Source organism: Talpa occidentalis, unplaced genomic scaffold, assembly GCF_014898055.3.
Source record: "Talpa occidentalis isolate TD23 unplaced genomic scaffold, MPIMG_talOcc4v2.1 talOcc4.8, whole genome shotgun sequence".
NCBI classification, from domain to species: Eukaryota; Metazoa; Chordata; class Mammalia; order Eulipotyphla; family Talpidae; genus Talpa; species Talpa occidentalis.
The window spans coordinates 17,866,421-17,889,700 of NW_023605194.1; the positions used below are offsets into that span (position 1 = coordinate 17,866,421).

The 23,280-nt window shown below is 53.8% G+C and overlaps 1 protein-coding gene and 1 long non-coding RNA gene across 5 annotated transcripts in view; one reads left to right on the forward strand and one right to left on the reverse strand.

Annotated features, from left to right (window-relative positions):
- On the reverse strand, positions 1-19,623 carry LOC119233356 (uncharacterized). 2 transcript variants are annotated; one of them, XR_008549814.1, is made up of 6 exons: positions 19,589-19,623; positions 17,225-17,413; positions 12,969-13,090; positions 10,983-11,155; positions 5,813-5,982; positions 1-59 (listed from the first exon to the last, which is right to left on the reverse strand). It is a non-coding gene; the product is annotated as an uncharacterized LOC119233356 (long non-coding RNA). The 2 variants fall into 2 exon arrangements; XR_005122383.2 differs by lacking the exon at positions 10,983-11,155.
- The window catches only part of ITPRIP (inositol 1,4,5-trisphosphate receptor interacting protein), a 26,880-nt gene continuing 7,976 nt past the window's right edge, over positions 4,377-23,280 (forward strand). The window contains exon 1 of one of the 3 annotated variants that reach the window (XM_037495605.2): positions 4,377-4,407. The gene's annotated coding sequence lies outside the window, so the exon portion shown is untranslated. The other 2 variants (XM_037495604.2, XM_037495606.2) reach the window with 2 other exon arrangements.

The following is a 23,280-nucleotide window of genomic DNA, read 5'->3' on the forward strand; positions in this document are numbered from 1 at the left end:
TTGAAGAAATGTTCATCAAGGCCTTGAGTTCTCTTTTTCACGTAGGAAAGAAGCCAGTGCTGAAAAGACACGGGGGAACAGGCATTCTAAACTCTACTGGTACCTACAATGGTGAAACATCTTTTTGGAGGACAATTTTGCAATATATATCAAAACAGCCAAACATAACATTTGAGCAGCCCCCGAACTATCAAAACATTGAATCAAAGCAGTCAAGCATATATGGCTTGTTTGAAGACACATTAAAATCAGAGTCAGGTTTTCTTTCACTTGCAACTAAGCACATTCCTAATGGATAAGTTTTTAAACAGAGAAATATGAAAGAGGACATCATCTCACACAGAGTTTAATGTGAAGGTTTCTGGTATCCCCAATATTCAGCTTTGGGGCTGAACCTCACCCTTCATTTTTCTTTAAAGATTTATTTCATTTATACAAGAACCGGGGTACAGGCCAGATGCGTGGGAGGGTGAGAGGATTCACCAGAGACAGACTGGGAAACAGAACAGGCAGACTGATGAAATACACTGCTGAGGGGAGCAGCGGGCGAGACAGGAGAGGTCTGCTTCACCATGTGGGATTCTCGCCTGCCAGCGGGGACTAAACCCACACTGTAGAGGCTGCGGACAGCTTCACAGTGCTGCGCTCAACCGCCTGCGTCACCAGGGAGGCCCTCCCCCTTCATTTTTATCATGCTACAGAAGTGTTTACATTTGAATGCTGAATCTTGCCTAATGGCTATTTCAGTATTTAGGTTGATAATCTTTGAATTTTGCTTTTTTGGTCTTTTTGTGATATAATCCTCTTCATTTGCTGTTGAGATTCTGTGTAAATATTTTATTTCACATTTCTAAAAAAGTATTCATAAGTGAGTTTAGTGTGCTACTTTTCTTTATTTTCCTCTTTGAAAATGAACTTTAATTATATTTTGATCAATATATTCAAAAAAAGAATTCTAATCATTGAGGATTTTATATGTAAATGTTAAACTTATTTCTACATGTTACATTTGCACTTTTCCAAATTTGTTTATTTTTTCATAGTCTTATGTTCTGTTATTTTGTGTCTGTAATTATTTTGCACATAACCATTTTATAGTCTTTTTCAAATTGTTCTATTATCTCAAGTGTTTTTTTAGGATGTATTTATTTATGCATAGAAGAACTGGGGTGTAGGCCAGAGGTGCAGGGTGAGTGGTGAGAGGACTCACCAGAAACAGATTGGGGAGCAGAACAGGTGGATCTACTGAAATACACTGCTGAGGGGAACAGTGGGGCCGAGACAGGAGAGGTCTGCTGCAACATGTGGGTCATCTCCCTGGCCCAGCATGGGGTAGAACTCAGAACTCAGGCCTCAGGGGTGATAGTGCTGAGACTTAACCCCTAGGCAACCGGGGAGGCCCCTGTCTCAAATTCTTTTTTTTATATAAATATAAATTTTTTTTATTTTTATATTCCCCATACAATTGCGACCCCCTTATTTTGACCCCAATCCCTCCCCTCCCCGCCCCCCACCCCCCATAGAGTGTCTCTGGTTCATAGTTGTTTGTTGATTTTGATTTTCACTTTCTTATAGTTATTCTTTTTCCTGGTCCCTTATTTAAGTTTTCTAGATTCCTGCTATGAGTGAGACCATCCGGTATTTTTCTTTTTCTTTCTGGCTTATTTCGCTGAGCATGATCCCTTCCAGCGCCATCCATGTTGCTGCAAATTGCATGTGTTTATCTTTTTTGAATGCTGAGTAATATTCTCAAATTCTTAAGGCATTAACTTACCTGTCCAGTTCATCTCCCAACCCAATCCCTCAAGTGGTTCATTTCCTAATTTGGCTTACAGTTTCTTATAAGATCTTCTTCAATGAGAACTGTTTATTCTGTGAAAGGTCAGGATAAGCAACTGGGTTTGCAATTGCTTCTGACTGGACCAGGGGGATTCGTCACTTTGGATCCAGCTGTTATATTCCTTCTGGACTCCAGGGCTCCCTTGCCACAAGGGAAGTGTAAACTGGGCTCTCACAACTATGCGTGGCATAGGCAGGTGAGGGGGAGTGATTTATATAGCAAACTCTGTTTAATTCAAATAGAGCCCGAGACAAACCAAAGCTTTTGGTTGTGGCCCTGAACCAGTGGAAGGATATTTTTCCTCTGTCCTCTAGTCTTGAAGAGCCCTTCCAGGGTCGCCACTTCAGGCAGAGGTCTCAAGTCCAGATCTCTGGGAGTACTCACCCCAGCCCTTAGCCGTTTGGGCTTATCATCACATCTATTAGCCCTATGTGCTCTGAGTTCCTCTTCTTGTCTCACACTGAGAGATCCCCCTTTCTTTCAGTTGTTGATATATTTCTTCAGCATTTCCTGTGTTTGAAGCAGAGGTACCCTGACATCTTGACCCCTCATGTTCCCAGAAGTTGAATGTTCTATAATTTCCCTGTCTTTTAAAACCCCTTTTGAGGGTGATCACAAGATGCTATGGCAACTACGCGGAGGTAGGGGTTCAAGGAAGTCTTCCTGAAAGAGAAATCCTGAGCACACAGGATTTTTGTTTTTGCCAGGCAAAAAAAAAAAAAAAAAAAGGTGTGCATTGGGGGTGACAAGTTGGAGGGAGAGAAGGGGTGAAAGTTAAAGGTAGAAGACAGAGGACATGTGAATATCCAAAGGGGAAAAACAAACCACGTAACACATTCTAAGAAGCCCAAGTTCCAAGAACTGCAAGGGGGTTGGTGTGGAACATGGAGAGAGATAGGCAGTTGGTGAGATAAGTGGAGGCCAGTTCACCACAGGCCCATGTGCCAGGTTAGGACTTGTGCTGAGAGCAGTGGGGAGCCAGGGAGGATGACTGTCAGGTCACAGGGGTGAAATCATCAGGTTTAAAAGAAAAAAAAAAACAAATACAATAAATGTTTCTTATATAAATAAATATACACAGCTAGTTAGAAATTGCAGAAACAACTTTGCACACAGGATGACAGACCCAGAGGGCACGCAAGCACTAACCTTGGTATTCCATCACCTACAACCTTGATCTCCTCCTAAGCACTGATAAGTATAATGGTGCTGGGTCTGATGGGACCACCTCCCAGGAATATCCCCCACCTGCTGGGGGATCAGGGGGTAGAAGGGGAGTAACTCACCCATCCCACCTGCAGACATTTTATAAATACATAGCTCTTTCCCCAGATCACCCACTGCCCACCACTCCCCCAACCAGACCCCAAAACTCTGCCATAACTGTCCCTAATGTAAGGAGAGAGCCAGGAGCAGCAGGAGGAGCTTGAAAATAAAAGTACCCTGGGCAGAGGGCCAGAGGGGTCTATTTATAGAACTAATTCTCTTTGCCTGTTTATCTTTCAAAGGCAGCCTAAAGTCTTCCAGGCAAGCGTTAGAGCTATTTGGCCGGCTTGGGCAGGAAAGGCAGAAGGTAATCTAAGACCAAACTGCAACAGCAATAGTGATCGTTGTTTGGACAGTGAGTTTTCAAAGTTTCCCCAAGGTGCCCTCACTAGCATTCGACATTAAGCAACTTAATGTCGGATTTATGGCAGCCCCTCGCGCCTGTGGAATGTGGGCAGGTCCCAGAGTGAAGGTAACAGGTTATGGATTTCATCACCCAGTCCCAGACCTAGGACCAGGGCGCTCCCTGGCCTCGGCTCCCGCAGCCTAAGAAGTTAGCAACTATAAACAGACTTTGCAAACACTCGCGCCCTCTGCAGATAAAGCCTGTAGCTGTCTTTCTCCTTTGTGCTGGTTGCTCAGGGGGGAAGGCGACGATGCATTCTTTTATCACAAAATTTGGTGAGTTGTTTGACTCCATTGAAGCCTGGAAAGAGAAAAGGGCTGGCCGTGGCGTCTCGCCCTGTAGTAAAGAGGACAAAATCGGTGGCCCCTGGAATTCCACCGCTTGGAAAAGGCGCCGTGGAACCCGCGGGGTGGAGGCGCAGCGATTTAACCCCTTCCATTCCGCGGGGCTGGACCGGCTTTAAGGGCGTCCTCCCGCACCGCCTGTCTGTTCGCGCCAGTTTCCTCCAGTGGCCAGATGCGCTCTCCCCGCATCTCCCCCCGGGCCTGCGTCCCCTCCGGGGTGCTAGGGCGGGTGCAGGGGCAGCTCTTGCAGGGCCAGGGCCGCTGCGAGCCCGCGTGGTCCTCCTTAAGGCGCTTCCGCGGCCGGGCGTGGAGGCGGGTGTTTTGGTCTTATAAGGAGGAAAAAGTTTCGGTGACATCCAGGAAATGAGTAACTCCTGCGCGCTGCGCGCCCCGCGGATGGAGGCCCGGAGGCGGGGGCCCGTCCGCGCATCGCTGCCCCTGTCCCTCTAGCTGCCCCTCCGGACGCTCGGCCGCCACCCCCCAGCTGCGCACCCCGGCCCTGGGGACCCGCGCGCGCAGCCCGGAGCGCCCGGAGCGCGCGCCGAGCCGAGGTGAGTTGCGCGCAGGCAGCCGCGAGGCTCTGGTCCTGCCCGCGCCTCGCGTGTTGGAAGGAAGAAGGCGCGCTGGAGAGGGGACCCGACGGGGCTGCGCCTGAGATGGCGGCTGGGGCGCGGGTCCCCCCAGGACCCGCCAACTGTGGGCGCCCGGCCACAGCGCGCGTGCCAAGGGGGGCGCAGTGTCCACGGCGTTGGCCGCGGCTCCCCGCGCGCGCGGAGCGGGTCCTGCGCTGGGGCTCCCCGCCCCGCCGCGGGGACCGTGGGCGCGTCCAGCAGCCCCGACGGCGGCAGCTGCGCCTCCAGCGCAGCGCCCGGCCCGGAGCCTCGGCGCCCCGAGACGCACCGCGTTGCTCCGGCCGACCCGTTACTTTTGGTGGTGCGCGGAGCGCCGGGCAGAGCGGGGCCGGGCGCCCGGCTCCCTTCCCGCGGTCCGTCCACGCCTGGGAGCAGGGAGGCGGGTGGCGCGCGCTTTGGGTGGGTTTGAGGCGGCTAAGCTGGGAGAAACCCCCTGAGAGCTTCCTCTTTCAGCCCTCGTCGAGGAGAGACGCCATGCTGAGCGGAGCTTTCTCTGGGGGCTGCTGCGGCCCAACCACCTGACCCCTCACCGCATCCTCAACTCCTTTCCGGCGTCTCCACCTCGGAGGGCCACTTGGAGGGGCTCAAGAGCCCCCAGGGCCTGGCTTCCTTCCAAAGTGCGCCTTCTCTTTAAAAACAAAAATGCTGCCGACCAGGAAGGGAAAACATTTTAGGGATCCACTCAGGGACCACCCTTTTGCCTTTTGTCTCTTGCCTGGTGTAAGGAGACCCCCCCCCCCCCCGCCGACCCCTGCTCCCCACCCCCCCAACTCCCTTCAAAACACAAGACCTCTGGACCCCATGGCATTTTGGATCTAAATCAACTTCGGAGTCTTATTCTATTTTCTTCCTTTTTTGGATTTCACCCAAGGCCCTTCCTTTTTTACAAACCAGTTCTACCTCTGGAGAAGCTGCCAGATAAAGCCATTCTGTCCCCGGTGTGGGCACAGCCCAGGTGAGCAGTGAAAATGGCCTGGCAGACCCAAGTACAATCGCTGCCACTCACCTCCTTACTAATGACATAATAGGCCTCCAAGCTTTGGATGCTGCTCTCCACCTAAGTGCTTTCATTGTTTGCTAATTCCCTGTGTGGTTCTGCTGCTCCAGGCCATGCGGCCTTCATATTTTCCACTTGTGGGTAACCATGAAATGCTTACATTGACTCTGCTCCTCCCCCAGTGGATGGAAAGTCTGTTTTTTTATGCAAGTGCCATCCTTTTACTTGGTCATTTTCAAATATGGTGCAGTTTCAAAACTCTGGCTTTCAGGGGCCAAGGATTTGAACTTTTAACCTGGTGCCATCATCCCAGACATTTTGCCTTACCAGGAACAGCTGCCGGTGGTCCCTGCAGCATACATGAGGGAAGCCAAGGGTGGTGGGTGAACTTTTAGCCCCTCATCGAGGAACTTCTGGGTAGAGGCTTCTGGCAGAATTGCCCACCCGAGAAGATATCTGCAAGAATCCTGGTTTTGTATTTTTCCATTCTTGGATCCCTTGGGGTCAATAAAGAGAAAGAAGGTGAAGGATTCTGTCTGATAGACATGGGTCTATGTGGGTGGGTGGGAGCTGGAGTAGGGTAGGGCATCTGGAATACACAAGCCAATTCTTGGAGGGGGGGGGGGGTTACCAGGGAGGTGTCCAGAGGTGAGGGGATGAAAAGGAAGGGGGAGTCTGGGAAGTGCATCTCTTGGGGCAAAGGGAATGAGCCTAGAGTAGACTGAGGGGTGAGAAGCTGAGGTAGACTGGACTGTGGCCTTTGGAAACCTTGGCATTGTCACTTTAGGAAAGGGGACTTGCTCTGTCTGGCCTCAGAGGCTCAGAGAAGCAGAAGAGGGATCTTAATTATGCAGAAGAAGAAACTTTGCAGCAACTGGAGCTGCTCAGTAGGTAATGTGCTGCCCAGGACTGTCAGCAGAGAAAGTGGCATCAGCATTCCAAAGACATTCCCTTCAGAGTCTGAGACTGGCTCGATATTGGAGCTGAGAGTTCCCCTCACTAGTTGAGGTAGTAGGGCAGCCTGCAGGGGCTTGGGGGTGGGAAGTGTCCTAAGGGAGCAGGCCCTCCAAGCATGCTGGGGAGCTGAGACCACGCTGGACTAATGCAGTCTTGCTGGCCAAGGGGACATAGTCACAAGAATAGCAAGAATGGACAATAAGAACCTTCAGGGCTACTGCAAGCCCATTCCACCCCTGGTGTAAATTAAAATAAATTCCTCCTTTTGGGGGAACTCCTTGGTATCATTTCCAAAAAGGAGCCTTATCTGGGTGGACATAGCCAAGGCACATAGTTGGGCAAGTGGCACTGAAGCTGTCCCCCCTGCCAGGTGTCCTTGAGCAGTGCACCACCTGTCCACAGCAGCCCTGATAACCAACAATTATCGAGGGCTTAACACTTGTCACATTTTTCTTTTCATAATAGCCTGTCATCCCCATATCATGGCTGCAGAAACTAAGACTCAGGGAAGTTCAGTGTTCAGGAACCTGGAGTCCCAATCACTGAGATTCACAGAGCAAGAAGCAGGTCAAGCATCCAAAGCTCGTTTAGTTGGGGGTCCTCATGGGAAAGAGGAAAGAGCAGTTGCCTTTTTCTTTCTTTGTCGGGGTAGAAATACTCGCTCTCTGCTCAGAGTAAAGATGGAAAAGTCATTTGGCAGCAGAAAGGCAAGGAAAGAAAGTGGCCAGGCCATCCTGATGGCTGATGGCGATGGGGCCGGCCCAAGCACGGAACGATTTTCCTTCTTAATCACTGGGTGGCAGGAGGTGGCAAATCCAGTTTGGGGCCTGGCAAGGGAGTGATGAGTAAGTGCCACCTGGGCGTGTTGCAGAGGGAAAAGGCCCCAGCTACTAGCGCTCTAACCCAGGGATAAAACAAGTGGGGAGCATTCAAACCCACCTTCCTGACACTTCTCAGCCAGTCCCCCAGGCCTTTCCAGGTCCTGCCCCCCTGCAAGTATCCCCTTCCCAAGCTCCTTTCCCAAAAGGGCTTCTCAGCCCCAGCTTATAGATGATCACTTATTTTCCACACTAGACTCTTCAGCACCTAATTAGCTGGAACAGAGCATTTACAACATACTGTCTCTGATGGTGTTTTAAGCAAAATAGACTTCTCAGCCAGTGAGGAAGTCACGATGTCTCCTGGGACGGCTGGTGTCGCCCATAAGGGAGGTGTCTGGGGATCGGGTCACCTGTCCCAGTGTCTGGTACTAGCCATGTCCACTCAGAAACCCCATCTCCACGATTTTCAGAATGGTTTAGATCTAGGCTACTGAGTCACCTTGAGAAACCTTCCAGATGTGGGTGTACAAATCAGAATGCTAATTTATTAATTTGCCAGGAGACTTTGTGACCATCACATTGTCTGGATGATATCCGTTCCCTGCATCCTGAGCAAGCCGCATGGAAAAGTATATTTCAAGGCAGTTTGTGTTTGGAAGCTGGAATCAGAGCAGGACAGGCAGCTGAGGGGATAGTGACAGCCCAGAAGCATGGGGTTCTGTTGCCGTGATACCTGCCCAATAGACCAGTACTCTGCTCAGACCGCTGTGTGCACTGGCCCCCTAGGGGGGCCAGTCCCTCAAGGGCAGGATTTTTCTCCCTTTCTTTTATAATTTTGCTATTTTTATTTTAGTGTTTTATAAGCATGAGCTCCCAGCTAGATAGAGGTACATTTGCATAAGTTAAATAAGTGTTGTACAATTTCAAGGTTGGAGGGCCAGGCCATGGGGGTAAATGCCAAATACAAATCAAGAGGTTAGTCAGGTGGGCTGGGTCAACAGGAAACCGAGTGCAGAACAAAGAAGGCTTGTCCCTAATTAGCTTGTGAGAGGGCCGGGGCAGAGCCATGTACTGCAGTCCCTGGGTGAGCATGGGGGTGAAGCAGGTTTGCTTTGGCTATCTCAGGCCACCTGGCCTGCCCAGCCATTCTTTGTGGAATTCAAGGACTCTGGTCTCTGCGCAGGCCCCTTATCGTCAGTAAGCCACAGTCCCCAGGTGCCCCAGAGCCAAGGGCCAGGTGGACCTTGGAGTAGAGCAGATGTGGGTTGAATCCTGGCTCTACTGCTTAGTAGCTGGGTGTTCTCAGTATGTGGGCAAGTGCCTTGACTATTTAAAGCCTCGGTTTTGTCACCGGTAAAATGGGGACAGTGTTTTCACAGGGTATGCATCGAAACCTCTGAACACAGCACCTGGGTCAGATGTGCAACCCGGCCAGTATGAGCTCTAAAAGAGGTGAAAGATCTGCATTCTCTGCCAGATGGGGCCCCAGGCTCCCCTGTCAGAGCCACTGCTCCCTCTTCTGAGGTCCGGGCAAAGGCAAGGTTGAGGGACTCTGCCTGGCCCATGTGGTGAGAGGGAGGAGCTCCTCAGTGTCCTGTGGGTGGTTTGCTCAGGACTGAGGGCGGAGCAGCAAGTCAACCTTTCTCGGACTAGGGGAGGGAAAGTCAGACTTGAGGCCTCCCTGCCACAGACATCCAGAGGGGAGAGGCGGAGGGTCATCTGGGAGTGCCCACAAGGCCTGTAGGGTTCTCCCTAGGGGTTGGGACCTGTGGTGTCTTCCATAGAAAGCACACTCCCCCCCCTTCCCAGTGGCCCACCGGTGACATCAGCAGAATGGAAGCACCTTATCGGTGACATCACTGTTGCCTAAGGCAACACCTCCACCTTCAGGTAGACAGGGAGGAACAAGAACCACTCCAACTGTAAGCCACATGTTGAAGGGAAGGAGCTCCGCCAGCGTGACAGCCCCAGGTGTGTTTCTGGGAGAACGGGCAGTGGGGAGGTGGCGGGTCTGCATGAAGGGCTGGGCCACGAGCCGGGTGACGGTGGAGCTTCAGGTTCTGAGTTTAGAAGAGTTCCCTGTTCACCCTTACAGCCCTGTTTGGTTCTCTAAACAAGGGCAAAGGGCCTGACGGGAATTGTGGCAATCTCCATGGCTCTGGCCTCCCTTCTGCAGCCTGGATGGTGAAGGGGTATAGGGAGAGCAGACGCGAGCAATGGCAGAAAGGTGTTCCCTCCTCCCTGGCCCCAAAGCACAGTGAGACAGAGGATGCCAGCCTTGCTGTGGGAACTGAGGGAGCCTTCAGCCCTGACTGAGTGATGCTTGCTCTGCTGGGGCGTCACTGCCTCCTGGAGCTTCAGGATCAATGTACAAGAGGAGGAATGTCTGGAATTCCCTGCCTGGGGGTTGGTACAACTGGAAGTAGAGGCAGATTCTCAGACTTCACCTCTCATTTCCCTGATGGTTTATATTAAACCATGAAATCTCTTCCTTCCCAAGTGGCTCTTGCAGGAATTTGGAGGTGCTGGAGATACAACGGAGGCTTAGGGACTGGTGTTGGAAAAGACAGCCTTGGTGTCAGCTGTGTTCTGCCAAAGGAGGACCCCAGGACAGTGCTGTTTATAAGGCTCAATTCACTCAGCAATTTTGATGCTCCTGATTTGGGGACCTGTGGCTGCAGCCACATCTTAGAGGATGAGGCCTCCTGTCCTTAAGACAGCAGTTCTAAGCAGGGCTGTCAGGTGCCAGCTCAAAGGGTGGCAGAAGCAGGAAAGGAAGCACTCCCTGCCCTGACAGGACAGGGGAAGAGCTGGGGACCCGTGAGGTCTGTCGCTATGGAGGGCTCGGAACAGGAATGCTTTGCAGAACAGCTTGAAGGTGTCTGACTAAATTTTCTGGCTTGTAAAACTTGCCAGAACTTCAGATGGTTTAACCTAGCTGAATGCCTCTCTGGCATCCAGCATGTCAGTGGCTAAAGTAATTGTCCTAATTTTTATATGAAAGTAGCTTTTTCAGGATTACAAATGAAAGTTACAGCGTCATTAGCAGAGAACATAATTTGCAAATTGTGCTTCTGTTTACAAAGCATCTGGGCCCCAAATCAACTGTCACACTCCTTTGTAAATAAAAATAGAACAACTTTAAAAAAAATAATTGAGCACCTACCCTATGCAAAACTCCATCCTAAGGGCTTTCCATCATTTGTTTCTCTCTATTCCACTACCCTTTAGAGGTAGATGTTATTCTAGTTTTACGGGTAAAGAAATAGGCTCAGAGAGGCCAAGCAACCTGCCCACAATCCCAGCTAAAAACAGTAGAGGGGGTCTCCCTGGTGGTGCAAGGGGTTAAGTCTCAGCACTGTAAACCTATCACCAGCTACTTACTGCAGCACAAGTTCACTCCCCGGCCAGGGAACTGACTCACATGGCGCAGCAGACCTCTCCTGTCTCACCCGCTGCTCCCCTCAGCAGTGTTTTTCAGTAGATCTGTCTGTTCTGCTCCCCACTCTGTCTCTAGCGATTCTCTTACCACCACCACCCCCACACCTCAGGCCTGCACCCTAGATCTTATATGCATAAATAAATAAATATTTAAAAATAGAATAAAAAAAAAAACAGTAGAGGTGTGATTCAAACCCAGATCTGTGCCTCCTGGAGCCTCAGTCTCTTTCTCCTACCCCAGGGCACTGCTGGATGTCCAGTGACTGTCGCATACAGACCCTGTAGTCTGAGTGTCAGAGGTGAGGCGGGCCACCAACTCCGGTCCCTTCCTGCCGTGGCCACTCTGTGACATTAGCAGATGGGGCTCAATTTCACCGTGTGTGTGATGGGGACAGTAGCAGCCGAAACCAGACAAAGTTCGGAGTACTTTGAGATCATCCAGTGGAAGCCCCTAAAAAAAAAAATGCAAAGCCCACAGCTTTCAAATGGCTGGCTTCCCGGGGAATAACAAGGACCCTCACTGCCCAGACGGAGGGGCTCAGCTCTGAAGCTGCCCTGCACGCACCGCTCCTGCGTCCTCCCTCAAGGTCACGTCCCTGCAGCTGACGCAGGAACGTCTACCAACTCACATCTAGCCAAAAGGAGAGGGCCTTGTCCTGATTCCAGCCCTGCTTGTTGCTGCAAAACCACGTGCTCATAACAGACTGTTCTCTTGGGAGCTATTTCAATAGCCTTCTTAGTAGCAGACAGGGGACCCGCCTGGAGTTCATGAAAAGGTCCTTTGTTTGGGGAGACTTTGTTCCGGAGTCTCTGAGGAGGTAGGATCGCAGTGCGACTGGGCAGTGCGACTGGGCAGGGGATGCTTAGGCCTCACGGCCCCACTGCTGCTCTGGAGTCCCATCCCATTCCCCCCAATACTCCCTCCCGCATTCAGGCTACTTCCTCCCTGGTGCCTTGCCCTAAAATGTACCATCCACTGTCAGAGGCCCCCTCAGTAAGGCCCTGCTGAAGACGTCTCCCTGTCCTTTTGGCTGAAAGGTCATCTCAGATAACCCAGGTGACCCTCACAGGATCTCTGGGTGAAAGGAGCCTCCTAGCTCTTTCCTGCTTCAGGCCCACCTTTACCTAATTTGTCAGCTGCCGTGCCCTGAACAGCGCAGGGAAGGAAATCCCCTGAGTGCTTGTCTAATGCTTGCAGGTACCACCAGCTCACTGAGCAGACAGCGTCATGTGAAGACCCTTATCCTGAAGGGCAGACAGTCCTGGGTTCAAATCCCAGCTCTGTGATGTTGAGTGAGTGACTTGATCTCTCTGTGCCTCACTTTCCTTAGCTGTGAGATGGGGTGCTTCCCTAGAGGTTAATTGTAAGATGAGATGCGTAAAACATTTTGCATAATGCTTAAATCTCAAGAAATGTGGTGCAGTTTACTTAACCCCCATGCACTGCCAGGGCGGCTTGCCCGGGTTTCTCTAGATAGGGAGATTTGCTCATCAAGCTGGCAGGGTCACTTCTGTGCTCCTTCTCTTACCTAATTTGCACCAAACCCTGGCATCCTCCATTTGGCTTCCACTTCTGCAAGACTAGGGAGCAAGGAGGTGGGTGTCAAGGGGAGAAGCAGCTGGGGGTCAGATAGACTTATGTTTTGGGGTTCATTCCTGGTAATTTACACACTGGCAGTGGGTCAGCCTGCTGTTAGATGAGGGCCATTCCGACCTGACCCCCTGCAGTTTGTCTCCTGGGCCATGTCTGAAGGGGTTTTGCACCCTCAGTAACTTAGAACTCAGTGAGGACTCCCACTCTACTACCACTTCAGAAGTGAGTTCTGACTCCATCCATCCATCCATCATCCATCCCTCCACCCTTGCTCCCTCCATCCACAAGCAAGCATTTGTGGCATGCCTGCACCTTTAGTGCCTGACCTCAGAGACCAACACTGGCCTCTCCTTCTAGATGTTCAAAAGTCTGGAGGGGCATCAGTGGTCAGTGTTGATGCTGCTAGACCAGGGGGAGGGAGCTACAAGTGCCCCAGCTCGCCCTTCTCACTCTCCCCATGTCACCCCTGCCCCCAGCCTTGAGAGGAAAATAGTTGGAAGAGACAACGTAGCCATGTCTCCAGGCCTCTGGAGTTTCTGTCCCCCCTCTTCCCAGAAATGTCCCTTAGATGCACCCAGGAAGATTTAGCAAATCAAAAGGAGCCAGCCTTATCAATACCAGTGTAGGGGAGCAGTGCCCCTTGTGGGGGGCCACCATTTGACTGCCATACCTTAAGCAGGTACTCTTGTCTCAGCAAGTGGTAGAGAGGATTCAAGCCCGATTCCAGAGTGTGGCCCCACCCTGCTCTGCAGTCTGAGGTGAAGCGCTGTGGACTGTTTCTTTCTGGATGACCTTGGGGGCAGGAATATGTTCTGTGAACATGGCAGTGTTGGTGGCTGCTTGCCGCCCACCCCAACTCGACCTGTGCGTACCTGTCACTAGCTCAGGAACACCTGCTCCATGCCCGGTGCAGCCTTGGGCAGAAGCCAGGGCACAGGTATCACTCCACCTCTCTCCAGCCCAGTGACTGGAGAAATGACGTGGCTGGTTGCAGGTGGTTGTTCTGTTTTGTGCAATTTACATGGAGTATGACTGTGCGGCCGTAGATGATTCTGGGGTAATTTTGCTAACTGTCCCAGGCCCTACTGTCTGGGCCCGCTGAGTCCGGGCAGGAGCACTGCTTTGCTCTGATGCGGTGCTGGTGTGGGAGGCAGGCAGACTTGGCTCCCTTCTCCGCCTGGTCTCTGCCAGCCAAGAGGCCCAGCACAAGCTCTTAATGCTTTTTTACAACTGGGTTGGCCTCCTCCTTGCCTTTGTGTCTCTCACTGTTCCCCTTTATTAAGATGAAAGGGGTTTTTAGATCTTGCAGGCACAGCTCTTGAGGGTGTGTATGTGCGTGTGTGTGCAGCAGGCCCTGAGCCCTTCCCATCCTCCCGACTCCCCCCTCTCTGCAGCCCAGCTGGGGCCCAGGCTTTGTGTCAGGTACCGCCCCAGCCTCAGGGGACCAGGGTGGGAGAACTGCCTGGGATTTCACTGCGTGGGGACCAGCATCCCTCTAACTCAGGACGTGAGTAAGCAGCTGGGGTGGAGATGGGGGTGTCGGGGAGAAACTGACCTTTTTGTGTCCAGGGAAAAGCCCCAGGGGTCTCCCGCGGCCCAGGGGGCCAGGTTTCTTAGCTGGTCTCTCTTTTGTTTCCACCCAGGGATCACAAGGAAGTGGCTGCCGGGTGCCCTGGTTTATTTAATTCCGTCCATCCCCTGCTCCAGAGAGGGGCGCCCTAGGGGAGGGGCTTTGTTCCCCTTCAGCTGTCCTTTGTGTTTACTCTCCGGTTCCTCTAGCCAGAGCTTTCGCTATTGTCTGGAGCCTGCTTCCCCGGCTGCAGCCTCCCTCCCTGCCCCAGGGGGAGAGTGGAGAGAAACTGGTTGGAGAGAAAAAAGGGGCTCAAGTTTGGGGAGCCCTGGCATCTTGCCTGAGGGGGATGGCTGAGACAGGGTGCTGGCAAGGGGGAGTTCTGGGAAATACTCTAGACAGCCCTCCTCTGACCACAGAAGAGGCTGCCTCATTGTGGGGGGGATGGTTAGCGGGAGTTTGCGCCTGTGATTTCAGGTCTAGAAATCTGAGGCAGGAATCCAGGAATGGGGGAGGCCCCTGGGAGCACACTGGCTGCAGGAAGTGCATCCTTCCTAAGAATGGAGGCCAGTGTCTGGGGTCAAGGACTCCCCTGGATAGCGTGGTCTCCTTAGCAGGCAAGCAGCACAGCACTTGGTCCCTGCCAGGCGCCTTGGGGAATGTGGGCCGAGGGGGTCGGGAAGCCCAAGGGTGAAAGAACAGGATAGGACCCCCAGGGAGAGAGCAGGCCTGGAGCTGGGCCCCAGCAGGACTTCAGGCTTCTCTATTCTCTTCCTATTTAAATATGAGACCTTGAGAAATTGCTCAACATGCACCTTGGGCTCCTGCCTGAGAAATGGGCTAGAGGTTCTCAGGAGAGTGAGCCTTCCTTGGGGCCTGCTGTGGGCGCCAGCCAGAGGCCCTTCATAACTGCCCGTCTGCCCTCCCAGGTCTATCCCTTTAGGAAAGGTTTGTCAGAAGTTGACCAGTGGGGGAGGGGTCAGGAAGACCCTTGAGTTTCTGAGGTGTGAGGGTGTGCGCACCACTGCGTAAGGTTTGGGCTGCAGAGGTGTGAGGTGTGGACACGGTGCAGGGGCTGGTGGACAGTGTGGAGGTGTTCAAGGGACGGCAGGTGATCTGAAATGACTGGGGCAGTCAGGAAGGAGGCCAAGGGACCCCCCCAAAGCTAGTTGGGACCAGGCTCAGATGGAAAGCCAGACCTGTATCTCTTGGAGACAGAAGCCCACAGAAGTGGGAAGGGAGCCGGCCGGGGCTGTAACAGGGGGGCCAGAGTTGGCTGGGAATTAGGGAGCGCTCAGAGGAGCTGATCCTAGAGATCTAGGCCCATCTGGACAGGGATCCCCAGCTGGTGCACAGAGGAAAGGCTGCCACAGAGATACCTGGGGCTCTGGAGGTGACCGGCAGAGAAGTTAGTGGGGAAGACAGGTGGGGAAAGCGGGGTGTGGGGAACATTGGGGCCGTGGTCTTTGAGGGCAGCCTTAACAAAATGTCACAAAATGCGGCTCAAAGCAGCAGGACTGTATTCTCTCTCAGCTCCAAAGGCCAGCGTCTGAAAGCTCGGCCGGCCGGCGCCCTCCCAGTGTGCCTCCAAGCTACGGCTTCCGCCTCCCTCTCAGCACCTTCTCGTTTCCTCCTTGGCTGTCTGTCTAGAAGGACACCTGTTTGGATTTAGGGCCCACCTGGGATGATCTCATCTCAGTTTCCTTGTGAATGACATCCGTAATTCCTTAAAACCCTTCTTCCAAATAAAGGCACTCTCTTGGGGCCCGGGATGAACCCCGGGGGGTGGCATGGAGGGACACAGAACTGGCACCCTCAGACCTTCTGTCATCCCTTAGCCTCTTCCCTCACCCTGCCACTGTGGACACCAGGCCTCAGTCAGTCTGTCTGTCTGTCTGCCCCACGATGCTGTGAATTTCCACAACTCCTGTGGGTTGGGGCCTCTGCTGAAGGACGCCGTGTCCTTCCTGGGAGATTGATGGCTTCCCTGCCTCTTGTATCCTCTGCTCGCCAAGGGCTGAGCCTGAGCTGCTGACAGAGGAGCCGGAATGGGTAGGACTAAGCTCTCCCACCCACATTGGCGGAGCCCCGGCCACTGTCCTTCCTGTGCCCCGGCTGGCCGGCTCCATGACCCGTCCAGAGGGTGGGGTTGGCATCCTGGTGGCCTTTGGAAACCCCTCCTTCTTCCGAGAGTGGGTCTCAAGAAGCCACTGCTTTCCTCTGTGCATGTGGCCGTGTTCTCAGGCAGTGACCGCAGAGCTCACGTCAGGGGCAAGGCTGCTCACCTCGCAGTGCAGACTCCCCCGCATGGACATCGGCAGGCCTACCTCACCCCGGCGTGGGGGAGGCGGTCTCTCCTCCCTGCCCTCTCTTATTCTGTCCTGCTTCCCCATCCTCCCCAGGGCTCACACTTGATCCCTGGTCCTTCTGAGCCCAGGTCCAAACTCCAGTATGGAGAATCACCTTGGTTAGGGGCGGGCCCTGCTCCTGGATCCCTTGGTGCACGCCTGTCAGGCTACAGTGTCGCCTCTTTTCCTCTGTCCCTGAAGAGGCAGCGGAGGCAGTAGAAGGCCTTTGTGTAAGCCCCCAGCACAGGCCTGGCACATCGCCAGCCTCACAAATGCTGGTTGTGATTATTCCAAGGGAGGCTTTTGGGGCCAACTGGGAGACTTTGGGCCAGTCGGGACTGGCTCATGGGGAAAGGTTAAGGCTGGGGGGCTGGGGGCCCTGGATGCGGAAGGAATAGCAGCGGATGGCATTGCTGAGCAAAGGCCCCGGTCAAGGTAACCTTGAGGAATGCTTGGTGCAGGGTAGGGGCAGCAGGTCAGGGGGGCTGCAGATGGGCCCACAGGCTTGGGTGGCCCACTCAACATATTCTATTTGGCTCACATGGCTCCTAAAGCATTTGTGAAGTCGTCGTCAACACTGATAATCGGGAGACTTCATAAAATCCAGATTTCTGACTCGGGAAAAGATTGTGCCATTCTGGGTAAATGCCCTGTGTGGCTCTCCCTTTAGGAAAACCATGGGTGGCCCAATTGGCCCCATCCCCACTACTTAGCTCCCGAGCCCCAGTGGCCATGAGGGAGGCAGGCTGGAGGCCAAGAGAGGGGTCCTGTCCAGTGGGAGGGACGGAAGGTGACCCTGGAGGTGGGGAGGGAAGGGGCAGCTACTGAGACACCGAGAAGAGGAGGCGCCGCCCAGAACCCAGAACTGAACCCTTTCTGGTCACTTTCTCAACTGCTTTCCGTTGGTCTTCTTCCTTCCTCTTTTTCACTTCCTTTCTTTGCCCACCTCTCCCCCTGCTGCCTGGGCCAACCCACCCCCAGTATTACTCAGCACCCCCAACCCCCTACCTGTCTGTTTGGGGTGACATGAAGGGAGACCTCGGTCAGGATGCCCCGTGGTAGCTCTGTGGTCTGGTCCTTGCTGGGGTGCAGGCCTTTCTCCCCTCCCACAGGGGAGCCCGTCCAGAGGGTGCGAGCGTCATGTTGGATGGGAAGCTTCAGAGCTGCTCCTACCCGGCCATCTGTGCAGACTGGCTCCTGAGTCAGACAAGGAGAAAGGGGTTTGCTAGAGAGAAGCCTGGAGTCGGGAGGACAAAGGCCAGAGGGGAGGCCCTCCAAGGGTTCGGACTCCAGGCCTTAGAGTTAACCTCTGACCTCAAGCCTCTGCCTGCAGCCAGTGCTTTCTTAAGGTCCTGATTTCCCAGGCCTGGGAAGCCTGGGGGACAGCCAGCCTGGATGATGTTAGTGGTCACCACTGGCACTGCTGCCAGGGAGGTACCGCTGGGCAGGGGGAGGTGGCAGGGCTCACGCAGTTTCCCATGAGCCCTGGGTGGACAAGGGGCAGGCAGGTGAGGAACAGGGGAGGGCATGGACCCAGTCACACACGCAGACCAGAGAACCTCAGAGGCCACGCAGTGACCCTCCCTGACCATCAGCCCCTTCATAAATCAGGGTGAGTGCAACCACCGAACTGCTGTCCTGGAGATCCAGTGACAGACACATGCAGAGTTAATGAAAACATCACCTTTCACATCTCCCCTGCTGTCTGCCAGATCCTTTCGACACCCTCCCTGTGAGGTTCTTCAGGGGAATGTCCAGCCTGCCCGGGCCACCTCCTGCCCACCCTCCCAGTCAGGCACCTCCTGTTTAGCCTTCAGTTTCCTCATCTGTAAAGCTGGCTTAGGTGGGTACCACTCTAAATGCTGACTGTCTCGAATTTGTGGCTTGATTTCCCTCCCTGCAAATGACTGCATACCTCATTAGTGGGCCTTCAAACCAGCCACACAAGAGCTGGCGTGCAGCAGGGATTGCAACAGTTTGGGCCCCACTTGGCCTGGTATTTTTCAGAGGCCCAGAACACAAGTAGTGGGAAAGAGACCTGAGTGACTCCACAGGGCCTGGCTAGCGGGGCCCTCCCCGGTCACCACCCCACCTCCTTTATTCCATTTCATCAGGAAACACATCAGCTGCTCCTTTCAGCTCCCGAAGATGATGCCAGGGCCCAGGCCGCTTTTGCTGCTATAATTAGCAGAACTAATTGCATCTGACACGCTGGGTGTGGGGCAAACCCCTGTGAGCTCAAGGGTCTGGGCTGCTGGGCACTGCAGGAGCCCTGCCTCCTCCCACTGGAGGCCTGGCCCCGCTCCGGAGGGGGTGGTTTGCTCTCAGACTGGAGTGGGCATTAGAACCAACTGTGGTGCCCATGAAAACGCCGGTGCCAGGCCACATCCCTGGAACGTCTGATCAGCAGATCTGGGATTGCACCTGAAAATCTGCATTTCTAACAAGGCCCCAGGTGACACTGGTGCCGCTGAGTGGGGGACCACATTTTGAGACCTTTGGCCAGGGGGACTGTTGGGCTGATGAGAAAGGGATCCCGGGTGCTACAGTCAGGCAGCCCCGGGCGGGGGGAGCGGAAGGTGGGAGGAAGGGGTGGTGATGAACAGGTTGTGTGTCGGCACAGGTTCCTGCTGTTCCTGGTTTGTTGTAGAAGTGCTGTCTGGAGGAAGGGGGGTGATGTGGGGCCAGGGCTGGGGCTTCTCGCCAGGCTCAGAGGAAGGGTCTGAGCAAACCACTTCCTGGCAGACCACCTGCGCCCTCCACCCGGGGCACACAGAGGCCTCCCTGCACCCCCCGCCCCCGCTGTCCTGTGACCCTGGCCCTTTGCCAGGCTAAGTTTAGCTGTGACCTGCATGGGCCGCCAGACTTGTGGGCAGGAGTGGGCGTGGAGAGGAACTCAGCATGCTTCCTGCTGATTTCCTGGCAAGCAGACAGACAAAAGCCCTCCTAGATCCAGGTTTGTTTTCCAAGTTGAGCCTACTGATTGGGTGTCTCAGAGTACACATGGTGGGGGTGTGGGGCAGCCTCGTGGAGGTGAGAGCTTGGACCAAGGCTGATGGACATCAGTGCTGTTGGGTGCCAGAGCCAGATGGGGAAGAGTGTGTTTGTACATGTGCTGGTGTCCTTGAACTTGTGAGAGGCTCCCAGCTACATGTTCTGTCCCTCTCTCTCTCCAAAAGCTAAAACAACTGGATCCCTGCCCATTAACCCACTCGGACCCTCGTGGACCCAAGGGCAGTGTTCTCTGTGACCCGGCTTGGGGAGGTGTGGCCCGACCTAGTGGCACAGTGCAGCCACACCCCTGCTCCCCAGCCCTCAGGGTGTCTCCCAGCGCAGAGGTGAAAGGCAGCGGAATGACAGCTGTAATCCCACCTGTTATTCAGGAGCAAGGTGGTGGCTGAAGCCAGCAGTGAGTCAGCGGGAACCCCACCTCCAGGAGGAGGAGGCTGAGGCTTCTCCCCTTTGCCGGGAGGCAGGGCGGGCTGAGTGACGAGGGCGCATCTGTGCTTGCGAAGCTCTTCTGAGCGTGTGTTCCTCCATGCCTCTGGCTCCGGGGCAGGGCTGCTGTGCTTGGCAGGTGAGAAAACAGGTCTGTGGAGACCAAGGGGGGAAAGCGCTGGTGCCGTAAGGTCTCTGTGCCAGGCATTCTTTCTCTTAACCTCCCTTTAAGAAGGACGTGTTCTTAGCTCCCCGTCAGGGTGGAGCCCCGTTACCCGAAACCCCCCAGCAGAAGGCAAGATTCAAATCCAGGCCTGTGGGGTCTGCAGCCTGGGCTCCTGCCACCCTGCCAGACTGTCTCCCTGGCACCCCTCTGCCAGCTGGTTTGTGACCATATTGTCAGTGCCAGTGTGGCTGGCCGGGAATACACCAGGGTGGCGTGGGGGGTGTACTCCCCCCAGAGTACTGTATGGGAGCATCGGCCTGGCCCACCCCATCACAGACACCTGCAAGCATGTCTACCTGCTGGTCCCAACCCAGCTACCCTTTTTGGAAGAAAACTTGCTCAAGGGCAAGCACTTTGCTAAGTGCTTCTCGATGCATTATCTTGCTCAAGTTTTACAACAGCAAGCATTGTGATTTCCAGTTTACAGATGAAGAGACTGAGGTTCTGAGGAATTAGCAAATTGACGGCAGTAGGTGCCCGTGGTGGTCCCTAGCCCAGCGCGTGACCTGCAGAGCCCATCACTCCGGTTTTGAACCTTGCTGTCCCGGCACAGAGTGGCGCTCCCAGTCCTGCGCCCTCAGCGGGCAGGAGGACGCACACAGGCCGCACCGTGGCAGCTGTCAGTGGAGTGGAGGAGGGTTTCCCAGTCCCGCCCAGTCATAAGACTGTGGGGCGTCACTCCCCAGCTGGTGGGATCTGCATGAGTTGGCTTGGAAACTGACCTCCGGGGTTGGGAGTTGTTAAGTTATTGCTGTGACCTGTCAGGACCTGCCTGAAGGTGGCTGCTTATCATAAAGGGGCCCAGAAGGCCCTCCAAACCCCCAAATTATTTCCAAACTGGCAGCAGCCTGGTATGCTGCTATTAGTGCCCCACGCCTTATCTTAAAACAACGATTCACGTTAATCAGCCAACCTCACACTTCTGCCTTGGACCATCCCGGCAAAATTTTCCATTGATGTTGCTCTAATGGAGAAACCGGGACTGACCTGTTTCTGCAATTATCTAGCAAGCTGCTCCTTGTCTTGGGGAAGAAAAGCTGGCTAGATACCCCCCACCCCCGCAGCTGTTCCTCACCCCACCCACCTTGCAGTCTGACTTCCTCCACTTTCTCCTGCCCTCCATTTCCTCCTCAGGAGAAGGCACGTGGGTGCTACAGCGCTCACCCTGGAGGCCTGAAGTTGTCTATACACTGAAGTCTGCTCTGATTGCTGCTGCCCCTGCCCCAGACCCTTTTGGTTCTTGCTGACACCTGCAGCTGTGGCAGGGTGGAGTCACATCTGAGAGGCTTTGCCCAAGCCTGGCAACTCAGGTCAGCTGGCACTGCCAGGTAGAACCGCCACAGGTGTCCTTCCCTGGTGATAGATTCCCACTCCTTGGCACCATTAGGTTAAGAACCAGAATGGGTGGTTTTCAGGGTATAAATCCAAGTTCAAGAAAGGGGTTCAGGGGCCACCCTGGTGGCACAGGCGGTTGAGTGCCGTGCTGTGAAGCTGTCCGCAGCCTCTGCAACACTGGTTCGATCGCGGCTGGCCGGCAAGAATCCCATATGGCATAGCAGACCTCTCCTGTCTCACCTGCTGCTCCCCTCAGCAGTGTATTTCGTCAGTCTGCCTGTTCTGTTCCCCGCTCTGTCTCTGGTGAATCCTCTCACCCTCCCACACATCTGGCCTGTGCCCTGGTTCTTGCATAAATAAATAATCTTTAAAAAAAAAAAAAAAAGAAAGGGGTCAGACCAGACCCAGAAGCTTCTACCAGCTTGTGTTGGCATGTACCCGAGGGTGGGGGAGGAGCTCTTTGGGTTCTCTTTGTTGGTCATTTGCTCTTCTCACTGAGGTCACAGCAGGTACGGGACTGGAAAGTGGAAAAGGCAGATGGTTCATTCCCAAGGTTCCTGCTAGGGAGAACAGAGGGTGTAATGCAAGGCTTCCGAACAAGACAGTGCTGCTCAGGCTTTAATGTAGAGAGCAAGAAAAATGCCAGTTCAGGTGCATAGGGTGGGGCTGATATTCTGCATTTCTAACAATTCTGTCATAGCTGCTGGGAGTTGAGTGGCAGGGATTGTAAGGTACTAGCCCTTCCCCCAAAGTTCTAAAAATCCATTTTTTCCTGGAGGAATATAGGGCCTCTCTGGTGGCACAGGGGTTAAGTCTTGGTGCTATCAGACCATACCAGCCACTGTGGTGTGAGTTTGATTCCAGGCCAGGGAGCTACCCACATGGCGCAGCAGACCTCTCCTGCCTCACCTGCTGCTCCCCTCAGCAGTGTATTTCAGTCGGTCTGCCTGTTCTGCTCCGCACTCTGTCCCTGTGAATCTTCTCACCCCCCGCACCCCTGCGCCTACACCCCAGTTCTTGTATGCATAAATAAATAAATCTTTAAAAAAAAAAAAGAAGTTGGATGTAAAGTTCAGATGCCTCATGAGAGGAAAACCAGTGACCCAGTGACTCTGGCGGTCTCCGAGATTGTCAGGGGCGGGGTGGAGGGCACCCAGGAGAAGGCCAGGGGATTGGTGTCTGAATTTGGGGTAGGGCCTTCCAGATCAGGAGAGGTACAGGAAGTTGCTGTGCGATAGCTTTCCTCTTGTACAACAAGGAAACTGCCTCAGAGAAGTGAGCTGACACACCCAAGGCTACACAACCACTCAATGACAGGACTGGCTTTGGAAACCAGCCCTCTTGTTCTTAACCACTAGGCTTTACTGCCTTGAGGAAAGACACACTTGCCAAAAAGAGAGAAGGGGATGTCTGATTCAGGACTATTTTGGTTTCAGGTAATGGGAAACCAGTTGAAACTTTTAGGGGTATTAATTGGTTCCCCAGAGTCCAAGCATACCTGGAGGTGGCTGGGGGGAGGGGGTCTGCCATCCTCTATATTAGCGTCTCTCCCAGGCAATCTCTCCTTTCAGGTAAGCTGAGAGCCACCTGCACTGCAGGTATAATCCTGTTGCCTAGGCAACAGGGTGAGCCTTTCTTTCATTGGTCAGAACAAATTCTTCTTCTCATTGGCCCTAATGGGCTTATGCTCATCCTTGAACCAGTCACAGTGCCAGAGGGGCCATGGAATAAATAGTCCAGTCACCTCGGGCCTGGCCATATGGGTCACCCAGCACATAAGGAATGAAAACAGAAAAGGGTTGGGTCCCCAAGAAAAGTGGGGTGCTGATGCCAGAAGGAAGAATGTCTGGGAAGAGGCCCCCCATGGTTGGTTGTTGAGCCAGCATCGCCGATGGGGACCATTGTGGTTCTTTTTCCCGCTGCGACACTGAGACTTGGGAGGAGACTGTGGGTTGGGTGGGAGAAGGACACTAAGACATTCTCCAGTTCAGTGGGGCAGGGGCTGGTGCAAAGGTCCAGGGAAGAAGTGGCGCTGCAGAAGGCCAGTCTGACCATCCCACTTTGT